This window comes from Haematobia irritans, chromosome 3, assembly GCF_050003625.1.
Source record: "Haematobia irritans isolate KBUSLIRL chromosome 3, ASM5000362v1, whole genome shotgun sequence".
Lineage (NCBI taxonomy): Eukaryota > Metazoa > Arthropoda > Insecta > Diptera > Muscidae > Haematobia > Haematobia irritans.
In genome coordinates this window covers 62752182-62774075 of record NC_134399.1, presented here as the reverse complement: position 1 = coordinate 62774075, position 21894 = coordinate 62752182, and the positions used below count along the sequence as shown (strand labels likewise).

Here is a 21894-nt window from a genome sequence, read left to right as displayed (position 1 = left end):
TGGTCGATTTTCGGTTCAGGGCACAATTTTGCATCACTCCGATTCAAAAAGAACATTTTCATTGCTTTTCTGGTTACACTGTTTTTTATAGCTTGTGTTGCGGCCCATTTTCCGTTTGATTGTTAGGGTATGGATAGCAAATATCGGAGTAAACGTGTTATGTGCGTCTATAGCGGCGTTTGACATGGCCGTCCGGCTGACTACGGCGATCTCAGTGGGTGTGGGACTCAACCCGCCTATATCAAACCCAGAGCACTAACATTGAAAGAGTTTGAACTTACACAAATACAAAAATGCGACTTAGGACGATCCTAAATGGGAAAAACACTGATCCAGAGGTCTTGGTGTTATAACCTCACACTTGCCCACCCAACCATGACCCAAAACACTCCATTTTCGTCAATTCCATATCTCATTGGGCCCCTTAATACCACACACACAATCGTATTCACACAATTACCTCATACCTCCGCCCCCCGTACGGCCAACAATTACCAACACAACATTTCCTTTACATACAAATCAAGACATAAACACTTTTATTGTAAAAATATTAAGACTAACAAAAAATATGATTATCCTTAATTTATTATCACTAACGTTACCTCTATCTCTATTAACAATTTGCAAAAACAAAACAAAAATGAAATTTAGGAAGAAAAATATCGTCTATGATGACTGAAAGGCTCAATTCGAAGATGAACCAGACTCAGACCCTTGTTTTGTTACGCTCAATTTGGCGCGTGAAAAAATGATTTACCTATCTGATAAAAGAGCTCTCTTAAAAGACAATTTCTGCTCTCAAAATTATGGCAGGTCAACTACACTAATTCCACAAGGACCTAAACCTCTCACCCTATGCCTGTTTTACCAACAAATACCAGGATATTTTTCCTCTCACAATACTAATTTACCACTATACAAAACTGAATATTTGGAATTGAACATATAAATCACTTAATCTATGATATATATGATTTTTTTTCCTTTTTTTTTTTTTTTTGAATATTTGGAAATGAAAATATAAATTACTTAATCTAGGACATATATGATCTTCTTAATTCCTTTCTTTCTTATTTGTTTTTTTTTTTTTTTATCGTCTTATTTCTTTATGTTCAAAAAATTCTAATTCTGATGTTTCTTCTTTTATTTCCCGGTAATCATTTGCGGACGAGACAACCTTCTACTCATCTCATGGACGGACATCACAATACACTGGTAAGACACAAATTTACCTTGCATGTCAGTTTTTGATCGATGTTCATTAACCTTTCTTTTTTTTTATAGAGACGTGGCCTTGTATATTCCTGGGAGCACCAATTTACCCACAATACTCGTGCAGGTGATATACTGCTCTCCGATGCCAAGCCGTTGGAATTCAAAAAAAATTGCTGACAACAACTCCAATAGCCAAATCCCCTTCACTTTTGTGTTGGTCGATGGAATGATTGTCTGTCCACTAGTAGGCGATTTGCGGTCGACTCCAACACATATAATGATGCGCACTGGCCCTTACTTCCTTCCACTGGCCAGTGCTGATCTCTCCAATCTCCACACAGATATCTATTACCACACAGACAAAATAACATTCAACATTTTCCACTACTAATTATGTTAAGTGTATGTAATACTTACAATACTAGGTATTAGAATAATAAATAAAGCAATACACAACACACTATTGGTACCAAATTTCGTTTTTTTTTTATCTTTTTTTCACCAAAATCTACTAAGGTGTTTCTGACGTTTGTCTCCAGTGTTCGATTCGCTAATGATGGTTTCCATAATGGCCTTGTTTATATATTCCGGGTTTCCCCGCCAAATGCCAACATTCCAATGCACCCCATTTTCTTCCTCAATTCTTCTTTGGGTATTTCCCATTTCCAAATCCTGCCATTAATTACATTCTGAGCCAGAGTTGATTCCTTCTACCGTGAATGAAACATAGCAATATCAACTCTGTCACCCCCAATCATAATAACGACTGTCGACTAATCGTGCGATAATGTCATGTCCGTAAGGACCAGCGAATGAAGCCGCCGAGCCGAGAATGGAAACGCCGAGTCGCGCCGCCGAACATGTCAGCTAATTTCGACTCAAAAATTAATCGCCAATTATTCAAAAAAAAAATATAAAAATAGCGGTTTAAATCAGAAGAGTGTATTATTAATTGTCGTGTATTTTGCCAAAGTTTTGAACCTTTCGCCAAAAATCTCTATATCTCAAGCTGCTACCATATTTTAGCACAAATTTATCTCAGAAAATTTGAATGAACTGCAAATCTGATTGCACGATTTGTTGTACCACTAATCACATTACTATTCGAATAACTTCACATCGATTTGATAATGGGAATTTGTCCGCCGCTGAAGAGGCATCTTTATCTCGGCTTAGCCGTGAAGCCGCCGACGACAACAGGTAGGTTGCATTCCTTGAAAACAATGTTCAAAAGTATTGAATGTATGCATTTCTCTACTGGTTGTGTCTATTGGGTTGGAATGTCACTACCTTACCACTTTACTGAGTAGGTGTCAAAGTTGCCTTCATTTCAATGAAAGTGAGTGTCTAACACACCTCTATGTCCCTTCAAAAAAATGCTGCCAAGTTCACCGACTCTCTATTTCCGCCCTTGCGGCTGCATAACTCGCCACGGCAAAAATTTTTCTTACGATAATTAACGACGTACAATGAGGAATTAGTCCTCATACATCCTAAACATACTGCACTCCTCGTCTGCCTACTGGAACAAGCATGCGTCTGCCGATGCCCCGTGGTGTGATTACCCAACCATTGCCAATCACCGAGGTTGCTCTGCCTGTTTTTTTCTTTTGCCTTGTCGCCCCTAACGCCAACCTGCAACAAAACTTCGAGACCGGTGAGGAATCGACAACGGCATCGATGTGCAGGTAGGTATCGAACGTGGGGAACTCCCACCCCTGAGGGTCTCACGCCGGGCTCTCTTACTTCGTCCACCGGTAAGAACACAACACAATACATCCCTACTTTTCTCTACTAATCATTCCTTGTTCCCAGGAACGTGTCCAGCCGATTACTGCCTACGCACCCCGGGATTTGGCTAATAATCTGTCATTCAGTTCTACCTTGATATCCACCACTTTACCAATATACATGCCCATGCAGCCACGCTACCATTCGTCGTTCCTTCGCCACAACAACAACACAAAAGGTATGACTTATAATATGTGTACGTGCAATTACGTAGAACAGCGATGTAACCGGGTACTTCATGATGTTCGATACATATATGTTCCCCTCGTGTCGAACTACCTTTAGTCGGTATCCGCCCACCTATGTCCTCGAAATTGATCGTACTTTATTTTCCATATCCTGTTAGGCATATTGAGTCACCGCCTTCTTGTCAATTGTCATAACTATGCTCATTGGGACAAACATATGCACTGTCCCGTATTCCCACCAGAATATGAATATGCATACCCGTCTTCAATTGCTGAATCCAATATGTATCATCATCCATACAAATAATTCCTATGTGCATTTAAAATCATAATCTAACGTAGTCTACTAAGGTAATAGTGTTCCTCCCGGGTCTCTATAATCGGCAAGTGAAATTGATTAATTGTCAATATTCAACCCCTTGTCTGATTGGATCTGCGTACGAAGTGGTCGCAAGTGGGCATGATTCCATTCCACTGCCCCTTCCATCTTACAAATTTATCTCAAAATTGTATTCCGGTGGACAATCTTTTCACGATCATATCTTTATGAAAAGTATTCTTCATAAATTATATTTCTAGGGAAAGTCATTTTCAGTGAATTCATATTTCCATGGGTCATTTTCCATAAAATTATCTGCCATGGAAAATTCTCTGGAAGATTTCTTCAAATCAATATTCCCCTGGAAAATTTTCCAGAGCCACATTTCTAAAGATTTTTTCCATTTTTCCTTTTCCTTTTTTTTTTTTGCCATTTTCTCATGGAAAACTTTTGTTTTATCAAAAATTATGGTTGTATGGAAAATTTTCTCCAAACTTATACTTTCATGGAAATTTTCTCTAAATTCATATTCTCATGGAAACTTCCTTCAAAATCATACTTCTGTGGAAAACTTTCTCAAAATCATATTCCCATGGAAAATTTTTCTAAAATTGTACTTATCATGGAGGATTTTCCAGAAATTATATTTCCATCGCATATTCCCATAGCAGAGTTTTCTATGCACATTCACAATTACATGGAAAATTCTCAAAAACAAAACATATGGCTATGGAAAATTTTCCCGAAATCATATCTTCATGGAAAACTTTCCCAAAATCACCTTTTCATGGAAATTTTTCCACAAAATTTATACTTGTACAATTTTTCCATTTTCATGGAAATTTCTCTAAAAAAAATTATAATAATCTGGGATTTCCTAAAAATCCTGTTTCTCTGGAAAATCTTTGCAAAAATCATTATTCTGTGAAAATTAAAAAAAACATATTTTTATGGATACAATTTTACAAATTCTTCTCTATGGCAATTTTTCTAAAAACAAAATCCTTTATGGACACACTTTTCCAAGGATTATAATCCTATGGAAATTTTTTTTTTAAAACAAAAGATCATTTTTCTTTTTTTTTCCACCATCATAATTCTATGGAAATTTTTCTAAAATCTTATTTTCATGTAAAAATTTTTTTTTTCCGAAAAAAACTATAATGCCATGGGAATTTCCTAAATCACATTTTCGGGGAGAAACTTCTACAAAATCGTATTTCCCTGGAAAATTCTCAAATCTCTTCATGGAAATGTTTCTACAGAAATTATAATTAATTAGAAATTTAAAAAAATCATGCTTCCCTCGATTATTCTACGAAAATAAAAAAACATTTTTTTCCTTGTAACCAATTTCACAACTCTTATAATTCCATGGAAATGTTTCTAAAAAAAAAATTCCATGGAAACAATTTTACCAGGATTATAGTTCTATGCAAATTTTTCTAATAAAAAAAAATTTTCCTTTAAGGAAAACTTTTACAAACATCATAATTCTATGGAAATTCTACAAAAATTATGTTTCCATGGAAAACTTGCCCAAAATCTTACTTCTCTAGAAATTTTTCTCACAATTTCATTTCTATAGAAATTTTTCTTAAAATTTTATTTCTATTGAAAAATTTTCTTAATATTTTATTTCTATTGAAAAATTTTCTTAAAATTTTATTTCTACAGAAAGTTTTCTCAAAAATAAAATTCAATCGAAAAATTTTCTTAAAACTTTATTTCTATAGAAAATTTTCTTAAAGTTTTATTTCTATAGAAAATTTTTCAAAATTTCATTTCCATAGAAAATTTTCTTAAAATTTTATTTCTATAGAAAAATTTCCTTAAAATTTTATTTCTATCGAAAAATTTTCTTAAAATTTTATCTCTATAGAAAATTTTCTCAAAATTTCATTTCCATAGAAAATTTTCTCAAAATTTTACTTCTTTAGAAATTTTTCTCCAAATTTTACGTGAATAGAAAATTTTCACAAAAAAAATAATTTCTATAGAAAGTTTTCTCAAAAATAAAATTCTATCGAAAAATTTTCTTAAAATTTTTTTTTTCTATAGAAAATTTTCTTAAAATTTTATTTCTATAGAAAATTTTCTTAAAATTTTATTTCTATAGAAAGTTTCCTTAAAAATTTCATTTCTATAGAAAGTTTTCTTAAAAATAAAATTCTATCGAAAAATTTTCTTAAAATTCTATTTCTATAGAAAAATTTTCTTAAAATTTTATTTCTATCGAAAAATTCTCTTAAAATTTTATTTCCATAGAAAATTTTCTTAAAATTTTACTTCTATAGAAATTTTTCTCCAAATTTTACTTGAATAGAAAATTTTCACAAAAAAAATAATTTCTATAGAAAGTTTTCTCAAAAATAAAATTCTATCGAAAAATTTCTTAAAATTCTTATTTCTATAGAAAGTTTTCTTAAAAATTTTATTTCTATAGAAATTTTTCTCAAAAATTTTATTTCTATAGAAAATTTTGTCAAAAATGGTATTTCTACATAATTTTTTATGAATTACTATGAGTTCTAGCGATCTATCATCCAATTGAATTTTTATGACATTTTGTATAAAGTACCTTTTCACCCAAAAAAAATACCCTTCTGTAAGTTCCTAAAAATTTGCATTTCCCATCCATGATATAGCATCATTGTTAGCGTTCGTTTGCAACAACCAGCAATTTGGTGACTATAGTAAACAACCGAATTTGGAATTATATAGGCTACGCTGTGTGTAGACCTATACTATCATAATACGGTAGCAAAAATCTTCAATATCCAATTTCCGATTATACACAGAAAAAAAAAAAGAATTCACGAATCTTTCCAAATAAAATCTATATAAAAAACCCAATTTGGTTTTTAATCGGAAAAATTTTTGTTCAAAACAAAAAAATCTTGTGAATTCTATCTCTTGAGATCTTTGGCATGGCATGTTCCAATCGCTTTTCCTTTTAGATCTTCCAAGGCATACATGTTGTTCCCTATAGGCTTAACAATTCGACATTTTACGAACTTGCGAGCAAATTTCGCATTGAAGTTCTTTCCGAAGTCACTCAAAACATAATTGCGCTTGTACACCTCTTGTCCCGGGGCGAACGTTATCTTACGAGCTCGCGCGTTATATCGCTTAGCACTTTGTTCATAAGCTTTATGCATATTGTCTTTTATCTTTTCTCGAATCAGTTCCATATTGTCTTTTCGACTTACTTGAACGATCTCGTGGTCGGTCAATGACTGCAATTTTTGTGCCAACTTGTAATCCGAGCCATGTGTGTACATATTATATCCGAAAAGTGCGAAAAATGGAGCTACTCCAGTTGCACTGTGAACTGATGTTCTGAGGGCACATTCGATTTCGGTTAGGTAAAGGTCCCAATCGCGATGATCGTTTTCTAGATAGGCTCTAATCGCTGCCAATACAGATTGGTTCACCCTCTCCGAGGCGTTCGATTGTGGGGCATATGGAGCGGTTTGCATGTGATTAATTCCATACGTTTCTATCATGTCTTTGAATGTTTTTGATATAAATTGAGCCCCGTTGTCGCTGTGTATTGTCTCCGGTACACCAAATTTTCGAAATATGTCTTCCACAAGGAATTTCACCACGTTTGAAGCGGTTGCCTCTCGCATCGCTTTCAAAAATGTAAACTTACTAAAATGATCTACGACTATAAATATGAAAGTATTTCCGCTTTTAGACCGTGGATACTTTCCTAAAAAGTCGATATAAAGTTTCTGAAAGGGACGCAAAGTGACAACTTCATTTCCTATCGTGGGTTGTGTATGTTGATTCACCGGTTTGGTTTCTTTGCACACAGAACAACTTGTCACATATTTTCTGACCTGAGCTGCCATCTTCGGCCAATAATATTTTTCTCTCAGTCGATGTAGCGTTTTTGATATGCCTCCATGAGCTGATGTCGTTTTATCATGGGCTTGTTCTATTAGACTTTGTGTCAAAGATTTCGGGACCCACAACTTCCATTGAAATTCTTGCAATTCAGGAATGTCAGAGTTCAACCCCTTCTTAAATATCATATTTCCAACTATGCGCAAATCAGGTAGCCGTTCTTGATTCTTTTCTATTTCATCCCTTATCTCCTTGTATTCGTCGCTCTCGAATTCCGTCGTTTCGAACTCAAACACTTGGTCCATTTCCAGTTCGTCTACTGTGGGCAGGCGGGATAGCATATCGGCCACTACGTTGTCCTTACCTTTACGGTGTTCAATTTTGAAATTGAATCCTTGGAGTTGCAATGACCAACGAGCCAAACGACCAGTAAGATCTTTTAGACTCATTAGCCATTGCAAACTCGAATGATCTGTAATCACCGTAAATTCCATCAGTTCAACGTAGGGCCGAAACTTCTTAATTGCCATCACCGCCGCCAGGCACTCTTTTTCAGTGACACTGTAGTTTCTTTGACATTTATTGAGCTTTTGGGAATAGAAGGCTATAGGGTGTTCTTCCTTCTGGCTATTTAATTGGAACAGAACTGCTCCTATACCATACTCCGAGGCGTCGCATTGAATGTAAAAGGGTTTCGAAAAATCGGCGTGTCGCAAAACGGGCGCCGAGGTTAAGGCCTTTTTAAGTTTTTCGAATGCCTCTTTAGCTTTTTCATCCATATTGAACTTGGCAGACTTTTTTAGGGTGTCCGTGAGTGGAGCCGAGATTGTGGCGAAGTCCTTAATAAACCTTCGGTACCACCCAGCGGTGCCAAGGAAACTTCGAACTTCTCGGGCACTTTTGGGTACTTTGATTTTGTTTATCGCCTCAATTTTCTCCGGATCAGTTCGCAATACCCCTTCTCCAATTATAAACCCCAAATATTTCAATTGACGGAAACAAAATTGTGACTTTTTTAATCCTATGGTGAGACCAGCTTTCTGCAGACAATCAGCTACTTCGCTGAGAAGCCTCAGATGCTCGTCGAAATTAGCAGAAATAATCAACAAGTCGTCCAAGTACACAAAGACATTCTCCTTTAGTCTTTGGGGAATGACTTTGTCCATCAGACGGCATAATCGTTGTGCGGCATTGCACAAGCCGAAGGGCATCACACGGAACTGGTACAATGGACGACCTGGAACCGTGAAGGCTGTATACGACTTGCTCTCTTCATCTAGCTCTATCTGCCAGAAAGCGTATTTGAGGTCCACGCTGCTTATGAAATGTGTTTCGTCAATTCGACTCAAAATCCCATCTATATTTTGGAGGGGATATGCATCTTTTACGGTCAAATTGTTTAACTTGCGGGCATCTAAACAGAAACGATTTTTCCCTGGTTTCCGTACTATGGTTGTTCTGTTGCTCCAGGGACTTTCGCTTTCTTCGATAACCTTTAGAGCCAACATGTTGTCAACTTCCTCGTATGTTATTGCTTGTATAGCTGGAGACATCGGATAATGCCGATCTTTTACCGGTTCAGCCCCATCGATCAGCTTGATTGAGTGTTTTTCCAACGATGTACATCCTAATCCATGCTTCTCGAAGGTTTTGAATTTTTCTATTATTTCATTTAAACGTTCGGATTGTTCAGTAGAAAGTTCATGGGGTTTCAGTTTATATTTTTCATTCGGATTTGCCATATCGTTGGTAATTTTTTCAATATTTATTTCGGATACGCCAATGAGTTCGGGGGCTAATTGAAACATTCGCCAAAAGTCAATGCCAAGATATAAGTTTTGCTCCAAATCTGGGCATAAATACAAAAACATTTCCTTTTCTTGATTTTGGTAGTGAATATTAACTTTTACTTTCCCCAGAACCCTATAATTTGTCCCTCCAGCCGTAGTAACTTTGCTCGAAAGTGGTATAATAGGAATTTCTAACTCTTCGATTAATTCTCTACATTTTCTACCCAAAATACTGACTGTTGCGCCAGAATCCAATAATCCCTTGATCCTTTTCCCCATAATATCAATTTCGGCAAAAGCCCTGGGATCATTAGAGACTTTCGTAATCCTCGCTAATGAGTCTATCAAGTACTTCCTTTGCTCACGCCATTCTTTTGCCTTTTTCCTTATTTTGGAGATTTTTTTGGGTATCATCCTTACATCTGAGTTAAAAATTCTCTCCCTAACTTTCTCATAGTTTTCCTTACGCTGCTCCAGAGATATATAGTGTCTCTCAGCCGGTGTAAAATCCTTATAATCGATCCTAGCTCTATCTCTATTCATTCTAACATTATTATTAACTAAAATTTTGTGTACATTATCTTCTATTTGTTTTGTGTCACAGGGACTTCGGCCGGACGTAGCTCCCCTGTCTTCTCCACGCCCTTCTTCAGGTTTCCCTGACACACCGGACATTTAGGGGTTACAGTCTCAGGCTTTCCGCATCGGTAGCAAAAGAGTCTCCTGAAATCTGCAGGACAATCCATAAACATGTGTCCAGTTTCGCGGCAATTCCAGCAAGTGATCTTCGTTTGAGTTGGGCCGCGAAGTGCTGACACATTTTCTACCATGTCTACTGGTGATTCCTCATTAGGGCAGTCATATTCATGGTCGTAAATTTCATTAACCTGTCTTGTCGGTCGTTGTGGTATAGTCATGGGTCTATTTTCACGTCGGGGAAAATTACGCTCAGCTTCAATACATTCAATCCGCAACTGCTCCACGGAAGATATTGTCATTTGGTAAACATGACGTTTTATGTCTTCTCTGATGTTTCCTTTTAAAATCTTAATCATTTCATACTCGTATATTGGTTGCATTAACCGCGAGCGCAATATGCCCATCTCGTGAAAATATCCGTTTACTGTCTCATTATGTCGTTGTTTCCTTTCGAGTAGTTCCCTCAGTATGTCGAACTTCGATTGTGGCGACTGATATTGGTCCCGTAAGGCATGTTTTAATCCCTCCCAGTCAGTATCTATACTGTTCCGTCTATGCAGCCAATACCATTCCCTCGCCTGGCCAGAAACTAAGAAGGAAAAATCCCTCAATACCTCAGACCAGGGAATGTTGTATTGTGCTTGCATTATCTCCAGCCTGTAAATGAAATCATTCACACGGAGATCTCGTGGATCTCCACTGAAATTCAGCCCTAATTTGTCCACCCTGATTCTAAGCGGCTCATTGTTACCATTAGGAATGTTCACTATGGCATTGTTACTAGAGGGCATCGGTGATGATCTCGGCGTTTGAACGTTTGAGTAAGTGCCACCACTAGTTGAAGCCGGTAATGTATTCATTTGACCCCCACAGCTCACCTGGTTGTTAGAGTTAGCAGACGGCGTATTTTGTGTTTGAGGAGCAGGTGCCTGTTTACGAACAGCCTCTGAAAGCTCACTCATACCCTTTGCCAATGAATCTATCATCTTCCTAACATCACTCATTTCATTCCTGACCATATCCCTGACCTTATCCTCCAGAGATCGCTGAACGGATGCGGCCTCATCTTGAACCATATCCCTAACACCTGGTGGAAACGTCTCACCAGCCTCTTGGTTCTGATAAGTGCCATTTGGGGCAATATTAGGTTCTTGAGGTTGCCCAATATTCGGGGCGGCAGCACCCTGCTGATTACCCCTCATTATCGAACCAGCAAGATCAAAAATCTGATACCCATTCATTTGAGCATTTGACTGTTCCATAGCGTCCTCAAAACTTACGTGATTCTTCTTCCTAGGGTTATACGCGGATCTGTTCAAGTCGAATGATTCGTTCCTGTATCTTTTATTCTTCCCCCTTGAACGAGTAAAATAGCTCATTTCCCTACTGTGTCCGAAAAATAATTCTTAGTCGCTTAATCGATTACAAAAGCAAATATGAATGGAATTTACACAACAATTTCGTTAAACACCAAAATAACAATAAATATAAGTATAGTCCAATGTAATAAATATCAAAATATAAATAGTTCAACGTAATAAATCTAAAATATATTAATCTAAACACAACATACAATCTACTCTACTTCACAACATAAACCAGAATTCTTTTATAATTTTCTTTTATGTAGACAATATCATGAAAGTCGAGGGGGCTTTGGTCTTTTCAGAAATAATTGTGCTTATGCTTGTGTGGTACTATTTCTTTAATCACATAAAGCGTTCTCTAATGAGATGCATCAATGTTTTCCAAGACAATATTCACAAAACAAAAACGGTTGTACAAAAAAAACTAACTCTACTTCATTGTCCATGACATTTGGTTAACACTAAGAACGTAAACAAGTTCATGGCACACGGAATTCACAATACTCTGCTTTCGCATTAATTAGACAAAACGGTTATTGCACAGTTCCCTTAATGAAGCGATAATTGTTAAGTTTCTTCTTTTTCATTACTATGTTTAAAATTTAATATTAGCAAATCATGGATTAATGCAATACGATCGTTATTCGTTGTTGTTGATCAGAATTAACGAGTTATTGCACTACCCACATGTAAAATTGAGAAAATTTTCTCTTTACCCACTGAACATATTATTGCACTATCAAAATTCTAAATCTAAAAATTTGGCTGCATTAATATATCCCAGAAATGTAAAGGATGTCGAATATTTTCTTAATTCTATTTCTCTGTTTAATCTAGTGGTCTATGGCTATGTGCTTCGGTATTCTTGCACAGTTTCCCTTATCCTAATATCACAGTTAAAGAGGCAATTTTATTCACCACTCTATAAATTGCGACATAAGGCTGTTTGCTTACTTTTAGTTTGGGCGCCATCTCTATTATGTGCGTCTATAGCGGCGTTTGACATGGCCGTCCGGCTGACTACGGCGATCTCAGTGGGTGTGGGACTCAACCCGCCTATATCAAACCCAGAGCACTAACATTGAAAGAGTTTGAACTTACACAAATACAAAAATGCGACTTAGGACGATCCTAAATGGGAAAAACACTGATCCAGAGGTCTTGGTGTTATAACCTCACACTTGCCCACCCAACCATGACCCAAAACACTCCATTTTCGTCAATTCCATATCTCATTGGGCCCCTTAATACCACACACACAATCGTATTCACACAATTACCTCATACCTCCGCCCCCCGTACGGCCAACAATTACCAACACAACATTTCCTTTACATACAAATCAAGACATAAACACTTTTATTGTAAAAATATTAAGACTAACAAAAAATATGATTATCCTTAATTTATTATCACTAACGTTACCTCTATCTCTATTAACAATTTGCAAAAACAAAACAAAAATGAAATTTAGGAAGAAAAATATCGTCTATGATGACTGAAAGGCTCAATTCGAAGATGAACCAGACTCAGACCCTTGTTTTGTTACGCTCAATTTGGCGCGTGAAAAAATGATTTACCTATCTGATAAAAGAGCTCTCTTAAAAGACAATTTCTGCTCTCAAAATTATGGCAGGTCAACTACACTAATTCCACAAGGACCTAAACCTCTCACCCTATGCCTGTTTTACCAACAAATACCAGGATATTTTTCCTCTCACAATACTAATTTACCACTATACAAAACTGAATATTTGGAATTGAACATATAAATCACTTAATCTATGATATATATGATTTTTTTTCCTTTTTTTTTTTTTTTTTGAATATTTGGAAATGAAAATATAAATTACTTAATCTAGGACATATATGATCTTCTTAATTCCTTTCTTTCTTATTTGTTTTTTTTTTTTATCGTCTTATTTCTTTATGTTCAAAAAATTCTAATTCTGATGTTTCTTCTTTTATTTCCCGGTAATCATTTGCGGACGAGACAACCTTCTACTCATCTCATGGACGGACATCACAATACACTGGTAAGACACAAATTTACCTTGCATGTCAGTTTTTGATCGATGTTCATTAACCTTTCTTTTTTTTTATAGAGACGTGGCCTTGTATATTCCTGGGAGCACCAATTTACCCACAATACTCGTGCAGGTGATATACTGCTCTCCGATGCCAAGCCGTTGGAATTCAAAAAAAATTGCTGACAACAACTCCAATAGCCAAATCCCCTTCACTTTTGTGTTGGTCGATGGAATGATTGTCTGTCCACTAGTAGGCGATTTGCGGTCGACTCCAACACATATAATGATGCGCACTGGCCCTTACTTCCTTCCACTGGCCAGTGCTGATCTCTCCAATCTCCACACAGATATCTATTACCACACAGACAAAATAACATTCAACATTTTCCACTACTAATTATGTTAAGTGTATGTAATACTTACAATACTAGGTATTAGAATAATAAATAAAGCAATACACAACACACTATTGGTACCAAATTTCGTTTTTTTTTATCTTTTTTTCACCAAAATCTACTAAGGTGTTTCTGACGTTTGTCTCCAGTGTTCGATTCGCTAATGATGGTTTCCATAATGGCCTTGTTTATATATTCCGGGTTTCCCCGCCAAATGCCAACATTCCAATGCACCCCATTTTCTTCCTCAATTCTTCTTTGGGTATTTCCCATTTCCAAATCCTGCCATTAATTACATTCTGAGCCAGAGTTGATTCCTTCTACCGTGAATGAAACATAGCAATATCAACTCTGTCACCCCCAATCATAATAACGACTGTCGACTAATCGTGCGATAATGTCATGTCCGTAAGGACCAGCGAATGAAGCCGCCGAGCCGAGAATGGAAACGCCGAGTCGCGCCGCCGAACATGTCAGCTAATTTCGACTCAAAAATTAATCGCCAATTATTAAAAAAAAAAATATAAAAATAGCGGTTTAAATCAGAAGAGTGTATTATTAATTGTCGTGTATTTTGCCAAAATTTTGAACCTTTCGCCAAAAATCTCTATATCTCAAGCTGCTACCATATTTTAGCACAAATTTATCTCAGAAAATTTGAATGAACTGCAAATCTGATTGCACGATTTGTTGTACCACTAATCACATTACTATTCGAATAACTTCACATCGATTTGATAATGGGAATTTGTCCGCCGCTGAAGAGGCATCTTTATCTCGGCTTAGCCGTGAAGCCGCCGACGACAACAGGTAGGTTGCATTCCTTGAAAACAATGTTCAAAAGTATTGAATGTATGCATTTCTCTACTGGTTGTGTCTATTGGGTTGGAATGTCACTACCTTACCACTTTACTGAGTAGGTGTCAAAGTTGCCTTCATTTCAATGAAAGTGAGTGTCTAACACACCTCTATGTCCCTTCAAAAAAATGCTGCCAAGTTCACCGACTCTCTATTTCCGCCCTTGCGGCTGCATAACTCGCCACGGCAAAAATTTTTCTTACGATAATTAACGACGTACAATGAGGAATTAGTCCTCATACATCCTAAACATACTGCACTCCTCGTCTGCCTACTGGAACAAGCATGCGTCTGCCGATGCCCCGTGGTGTGATTACCCAACCATTGCCAATCACCGAGGTTGCTCTGCCTGTTTTTTTCTTTCGCCTTGTCGCCCCTAACGCCAACCTGCAACAAACGGGCCTTTTTGGGAACGCGGTGTTGCGCTGCAACTGCTGCGCATTACATTGATAGTTGCAAAATCTGGCAACACTGCACGCATCAAATGCAGCTGAATTTTGTTTAATTCAGCTGAAAGAAATTTGTACAACTTTGCTTTTAGTGCTTTGTTTTGCCATATCAAACCAATAGTGGTAGTTATAGTTGATCTAAAATCATACAAAAAAAAAAATATTTTTGTCTTCAATCACAAATTGATTGATCCAATTAATTTTTATTTGAAATGTCTTCAATCACGGAAATGATAGTGTCAATCACCATAGTCAATTAAAAATTTAATTGATCCAATTAAAATATTAATTGATGCTATTAATTTTTATTTCATTAAAAAATTGTTGAATCAATTAAATTTTTAATTGAACATTTTTTAAAATTTAATTGGAAAGATTTTGGTGATATTTTTCTGTGTATACGACTCAATGCATTTAGTAGAAGATAAATGAAATTCCGGTGTTTCCTAAAATAGCAAAATTGGTAGATTGTATTAATAAAAAAGTAAAACCATTTTTATTTGATACTTCTTTAAGGGACTCGTCTAAAATATCTAAAAAGGCATGTAGGTTAGGTTAGGTGGCAGCCCGATGTATCAGGCTCACTTAGACTATTCAGTCCATTCCCAATAAACACAAACGTTAGAAAAATGCTAAATTTCAACAATTTTTCAAACATTTTTTCAAAGGATTAGGGTAATATTCAAGTTGAAAAATTGTTGAGAAAATCGCGTTCTCAACAAAAAACAGACATTACCCTCAACAGTGAAATTCAACACATTAGCAATAATATGTCAAGTGTTATCCTCAAATTGAAATGCATCGCTACTCAATAATTTGTCAAACAATTTTCGATGCGAGTCAAATTCAAAATTAACATCGTTGCAAATACTTTTCAACCTAAATTTTTATGAATGATATCCCCACTTCAAATTGAAAGTCAAAGCCAAAATTCTATGAATTTTGTATAATTTATTCATTTTCATCAAAATAAAATATATAATAATACACTTCACTACATAATACACTACAATACCAATTGATAAATAATAATCTTATTAAACATATCAACAAATAAGAACAAAAAACAACAAAACTTTAAATATCTTAAACATTATTAGTAAACACTTTTGCATTGATAATTCGATTTCTTTCCTTTTGGTGTCATAAAACAGCATTAAAATCTATTAACATGCGGGCAATTTGAAATTAGGAACGTACTGGACCGCGTGTCAGAATTGATTTCCAGCAGAAGGAATTCACAAAATATCCATTTTAAACTGTTAATAGCATATGAATTAAACTGACGATGTGATGCACATTTTCATCCTGAAGTTGTTGATTTCAACAATTTGTTGTTTTTAACAATTTTAATTGGTTGCACCTGTAATGTTTCTGAAAACTTTTTCTTGTCGATAAGCCACTCATTTTTCATTGGTCAGCTTCTTAATGTTTGCAAGAATGTAGCATCCAAAGATTTTAGTTTTCTGCAAAGAAATTTAAATTTAGTGACTTCTCTAAAGTGTTGATTTAATTTTTCATATTGACGTACCAATTATTATAAACTATTTGAAGCAGTTCCAGTTAATTGTCCACCATTTTTTCATCGGTCAGCTTTTTAATGTTTTCAAGAACGTAGAATCCATAATTTTAGTTTTCTGCAAAGAGATATACATTTAGTGACTTCCTTAAAGTTTTATTTCATTTTTTATTTTCACTTACCTATTTTTATAAACTATTTGGTTATTTGTCTAAAATTTTCCATTTTTTTAATTTCTTGTAATTGACCACGAACTTCGTTGCACAAATAAGTATTGCAAACCACATGGTTTTTTCGTTGCATTTTAGGGTAGTGTTTTGTCAAAGTTTTCTCATATTATCTTCAACACCTTTTCAAAGATTTCGTCAACATTTTGGCAAATTGGAAGTTATTCGCAAACAATTTGAAGATGTATTGAAGATGAGCTATTTCAAGTCAAGTTGAATTTATGTTGAAAATTATATTTACCCTCAAACTGAAAAACTGAACGCTCATCCTGTGTTTATTGGGTTGTGATACCACATAGGTGAACTTCTCTCTTATCACTGAGTGCTGCCCGATTCTATGTTAATGACAAGGGACCTCCTTTTTATAGCCGAGTCCGAACGGCGTTCCACATTGCAGTGAAACCACTTGGAGAAGCTTTGAAACCCTCAGAAATGTCACCAGGTAGGATAATCCACCGCTGAAAAACTTTTTGGTGTTCGGTCGAAGCAGGAATCGAATCCACGACCTTGTGTATGCAAGGCGGGCATGCTAACCATTGCACCACGGTGGCATGTAATAAGTATACTAAAACAATATTTTAATTTAGTAAGTTGAAGTGGTAAATTTCCCACCATTGCCCGGCGCTTCTGAGAATCCCCACCACGTCGAAAACAATCGTATACGACATCCAAAACTCGTCGGAAAAGCGCCGTCACTATTGAGAAGTTTTACCACGCCAAGTTACTACAAAAACGTATCTCATGAGTGCAATTATTAGGTGCCTTTTTTAATAAATTTTGAACGACGCCAATAAGAGCCCCTTCAAACTATCAGAAAAAGTGAATTTTAAGGAATCATTGTGGTCAAGTAAACACGATTGTTTAGATGTTTATTAATTTATCCCTGCCAACATTTTTTGAATTTGACGGCACTACTGAGAATCCCCACCACTTCTAATTATACAATTATTTTTCGAGCTTTATGGACAGATAGATTAAGGAACATGGTTAATAGAGCCATTGAAAAGAAAACGCCAGATGCAAATCTATACACGCCTGGACTGTACATGTTTCGGTTCGGGCGAATGAACCTTTCCACAGCCTTTAGTATAGATCTGGCTGGGAGAGGTAACTCAATTTTGGGCCCTTTATGCTAACTCCTTATGGAGAAAACATTTGGGAAATTTCCTCTTACAAATTGAATCATCTTTTATCCCACTGTACATCATCTTTTCATATAACTTACAAGTCCCTTAATCTTATTTTTATTTCGTTTTGTTAAGGTAGGTACTATGTTCGGTTTTCGAGTTGAAAACCACTTTATTTTCGCGATTACTTTTCCTTAAATAATCAAAATTATAAATGAAAACAAACTTATTCCTGTAAAGTCTTGCCGAAATCTAGAGGAACAAGAAACCACGCATCAATTGTGTTGATTTGTCTGCTTTATATTGAACTGTTTTAATAAAGTAACCACGAAATTTTCAACGCGAAAAGCGAACATAGTACTTACCTTTACATAGTAATGCAACAACACGAAATTTATTTTTAGAAAGCTAATTTGTTAGAATTCACCTAAGTGGTGAACAGTCGAACAATGCTTATTGTTTCTACAGTCAACTACAACAACATGTGGCAACTTACAGAAACTGGTTTCCAGGATACAACAACAATTCTAACGCGTACATTAGTCGTGTTTTTCATAGTTTTACGACGGGCTCATCGTTGCTTATTATATTTCATGTTAGCCTGATACCGAAACAGGCAATTGACGTCCAAATGCATTATATCTAATTATACAATTATTTTTCGAGCTTTATGGACAGATAGATTAAGGAACATGGTTAATAGAGCCATTGAAAAGAAAACGCCAGATACAAATCTATACACGCCTGGACTGTACATGCCAAGTTACTACAAACAAGTATATACGGCCGTAAGTTCGGCCAGGCCGAAGCTTATGTACCCTCCATCATGGATTGCGTAGAAACTTCTTCTAAACACTGCCATCCACAATCGAATTACTTAAATTGCGGTAACGCTTGCCGATGGCAAGGCATCTTAAAACCTCCTAACACCATCTTCTAAATTGTATGACAAAATTTTCTATAGAAAGAAAATTTTGATAAAAATTTCTACAGACATAAAATTTTAACAAAATTTTCTATAGAAATAAACTTTTGACAAAATTTTCTATAGAAATAAAATCTTGGTAGATTATTTTTGGCTCGAGTGGCAACCAATATTATGAACCGAATAAAATTTGAAATAAAATTTTGACAAAATTGACCATATACCAATACCATGTACCAAAATTCAGCCGGATCGGATGCAATTTGCTTCTCTTTGAGGCTTTGCAAGCCAAATCTGGAGATCGGTTTATATGGGGGCTATATATAATTATGAACCGATGTGGACCGGATCGGATGAAATATGCTTATCTTAGAGGCTCCAGAACCCAAATCTAGGGATCGGTTTATATGGGGGCTATATATAATTATGGACCGATGTGGACCAATTTTTGCACGGTTGTTAGAGACAATATACCAACACCATGTACCAAATTTCAGCCGGATCGGATGAAATATGCTTCTCTTAGAAGCTCCACAAGCCAAATCTGGGGATCGGTTTATATGGGGGCTATATATAATTATGGACCGATATGGACCAATTTTTGCATGGTTGTTAGAGACCATATACCAACATCATGTACCAAATTTCAGCCGGATCGGATGAAATTTGCTTCTCTTTTAGGCTCCGCAAGCCAAATCTGGGGATCGGTTTATATGGGGGCTATATATAATTATGGACCGATGTGGACCAATTTTTGCACGGTTGTTAGAGACCATATACCAACACCATGTACCAAATTTCAGCCGGATCGGATGAAATTTGCTTCTCTTTTAGGCTACGCAAGCCAAATCTGGGGATCGGTTTATATGGGGGCTACATATAATTATGGACCGATGTGGACCAATTTTTGCATGGTTGGTATAGACCGTATACTAACAGCATGTACCAAATTTCAGCCGAATCGGATGAAATTTGCTTCTCTTAGATCAATCGCAAGCCAAATTTGGGGGTCCGTTTATATGGGGGCTATACGTAAAAGTGGACCGATATGAACCAATTTTTGCATGGTTGTTGGAGACCATATACCAACACCATATACCAAATTTCAGCCGGATCGGATGAAATATGCTTCTGTTAGAGGCTCTACAAGCCAAATCTGAGGGTCCCTTTATATGGGGGCTATACGTAAAAGTGGACCGATATGGCCCATTTTCAATACCATCCGACCTACATCGATAACAACTACTTGTGCCAAGTTTCAAGTCGATAGCTTGTTTCGTTCGGAAGTTAGCGTGATTTCAACAGACGGACGGACGGACGGACGGACGGACGGACGGACGGACGGACATGCTTAGATCGACTCAGAATTTCACCACGACCCAGAATATATATACTTTATGGGGTCTTAGAGCAATATTTCGATGTGTTACAAACGGAATGACAAAGTTAATATACCCCCATCCTATGATGGAGGGTATAAAAAGTTTCTCATCAGTGCAATTATTAGGTGCCTTTTTAGCTCAATTTAGAACGACGCCAATAAGAGCCCCTGCAAACTATCAGAAAAAGTTCATTTTAAGGTAGTTGTAAAAGAATCATTGTGGTCAAGTAAAACACGATTGTGTAGATGTTTATTAATTTGATTAAACATTTATAAACTCTTATAAATATAACATTTATACGACTATCACATCACATTTAACATAATTTTTTGCATTAATAAAATAATGCTGTTGAGTTACAAGTTGCAAGTTACATGTTGCAGCGTCTATCAGCCAGAGCTTTTATTCTCGATGGAGGCAGCGTGTCTGGAAAAATATCTGAAATACTACCACTTTATTCCATTTGGAAAGTCAAAAATTGTTCACCAATATACCTTTCACAATTTTAAGCGTAATAAATATGTTTACAGCACTTCATTTTTATTTAAATAAATTACAATAAGCTAGTTGCGCTTGGTGTTTCACAAAATATAAAATAGTTTTTGTAACAATAGTATAATAGTAGTATAGTAACAATAGTAGGGCTGTTTTCTTTTTGCACTGGATACAACATTTGTATGGGCTATCGTTGCACTGGTGTTCTATCCAGAACATCTCATCAGTGCAAGTCGCGCCGATCTTGCCAGATTGTGTTTTGATAAATTGACGCTTCATCGATTCCAAATAGCACTTTATTGTGACTAATTTATCGAAAAACATGTAATTAAAAGTGGTATAGTGTCATAAATAATCGCAGCAGTAAATATTTATTACTAATTGGAGCATTTCATACATTAAAAATGCAAGATTTCACTTCTTTTCTATGATTGTTTTTAAACAGCTGATGACAGTGTTGCATATTTTTGGGGATGTCCTGGATAAACGAGTACTCTGTTTTCTTTTAGTCCTTCACGGCTTAGGGTATCCAGTGCTAAAAGAAAACAGCCCTAGTGATGGCAAAATACTTTCATGTACATTTCATACGTTTCCCCATCACAGTTGGCGATTGTTGCAGTGTCACTTACGAGTCTGTGGTAGCGATGAGGATGAAATGGAACTTTGAAATGCTGGCAGGGTGGTTTCGATATACTCTAGATAATGTATATAAGAAAGTCGAAAAAAACACAATTTATTTCTTAATGCGTTTTATCTTATAGAGAATTATTGTTTATAAGAAAAAGATGTATTCTTTCGAGTTTAGCCACTAAAATCTCCACTTTTTCACGATTGTTTTTCTTTAATCGTCAATTTTAAAGAACATAAATTTTAAGAAAAGTTGGTTTGGGCTATTCCCCATCAAGTTGTAATAAAATCAGTAGCGTAGCTACACTAGATAGGGTCGCGAAAAAAAGTTCATGCAGTCACCCCCCAGTTTTGTAGCATATTTGAAGACAATTTCAGAACACTAAAACTTTTTTTTTTCCGTGCACCCTACGACCCCCCGAAATGCAATTTACTGTACTGTGTCGTCATTTGAAGTCCGATCGAAAAGAAACGCATATCGTTGTTCATGGTTGATCAGGGGCTATATTTCGTGCATTGGTCATTTTTGACTCCGACGTCAAATTTGATTTTTAATTTTTTTATTTCGCTTCGTATACCCCTATGATGCCCATTTCTTATAACCTTTATAAAGATCTTATCAAAATATGAAAC

The 21894-nt window shown here is 36.0% G+C and overlaps 3 long non-coding RNA genes across 4 annotated transcripts; 1 reads left to right on the top strand and 2 right to left on the bottom strand.

The window, feature by feature from the left end:
• The first annotated feature begins 161 nt into the window (after window positions 1-161).
• LOC142228911 (uncharacterized) lies at window positions 162-1692 on the top strand. Its single transcript, XR_012720282.1, has 2 exons — window positions 162-1218; window positions 1288-1692. It is a non-coding gene; the product is annotated as an uncharacterized LOC142228911 (long non-coding RNA).
• On the bottom strand, window positions 506-2647 carry LOC142228912 (uncharacterized). 2 transcript variants are annotated; one of them, XR_012720284.1, is made up of 3 exons: window positions 2509-2647; window positions 1636-2431; window positions 506-1563 (listed from the first exon to the last, which is right to left on the bottom strand). It is a non-coding gene; the product is annotated as an uncharacterized LOC142228912 (long non-coding RNA). The 2 variants fall into 2 exon arrangements; XR_012720283.1 differs by having other exon boundaries at window positions 2514-2644.
• Window positions 2648-16190: 13543 nt separating this feature from the next.
• LOC142228681 (uncharacterized) lies at window positions 16191-16996 on the bottom strand. The gene is made up of 3 exons (XR_012720243.1): window positions 16661-16996; window positions 16491-16596; window positions 16191-16425 (listed from the first exon to the last, which is right to left on the bottom strand). It is a non-coding gene; the product is annotated as an uncharacterized LOC142228681 (long non-coding RNA).
• Between the last annotated feature and the right edge of the window lie 4898 nt (window positions 16997-21894).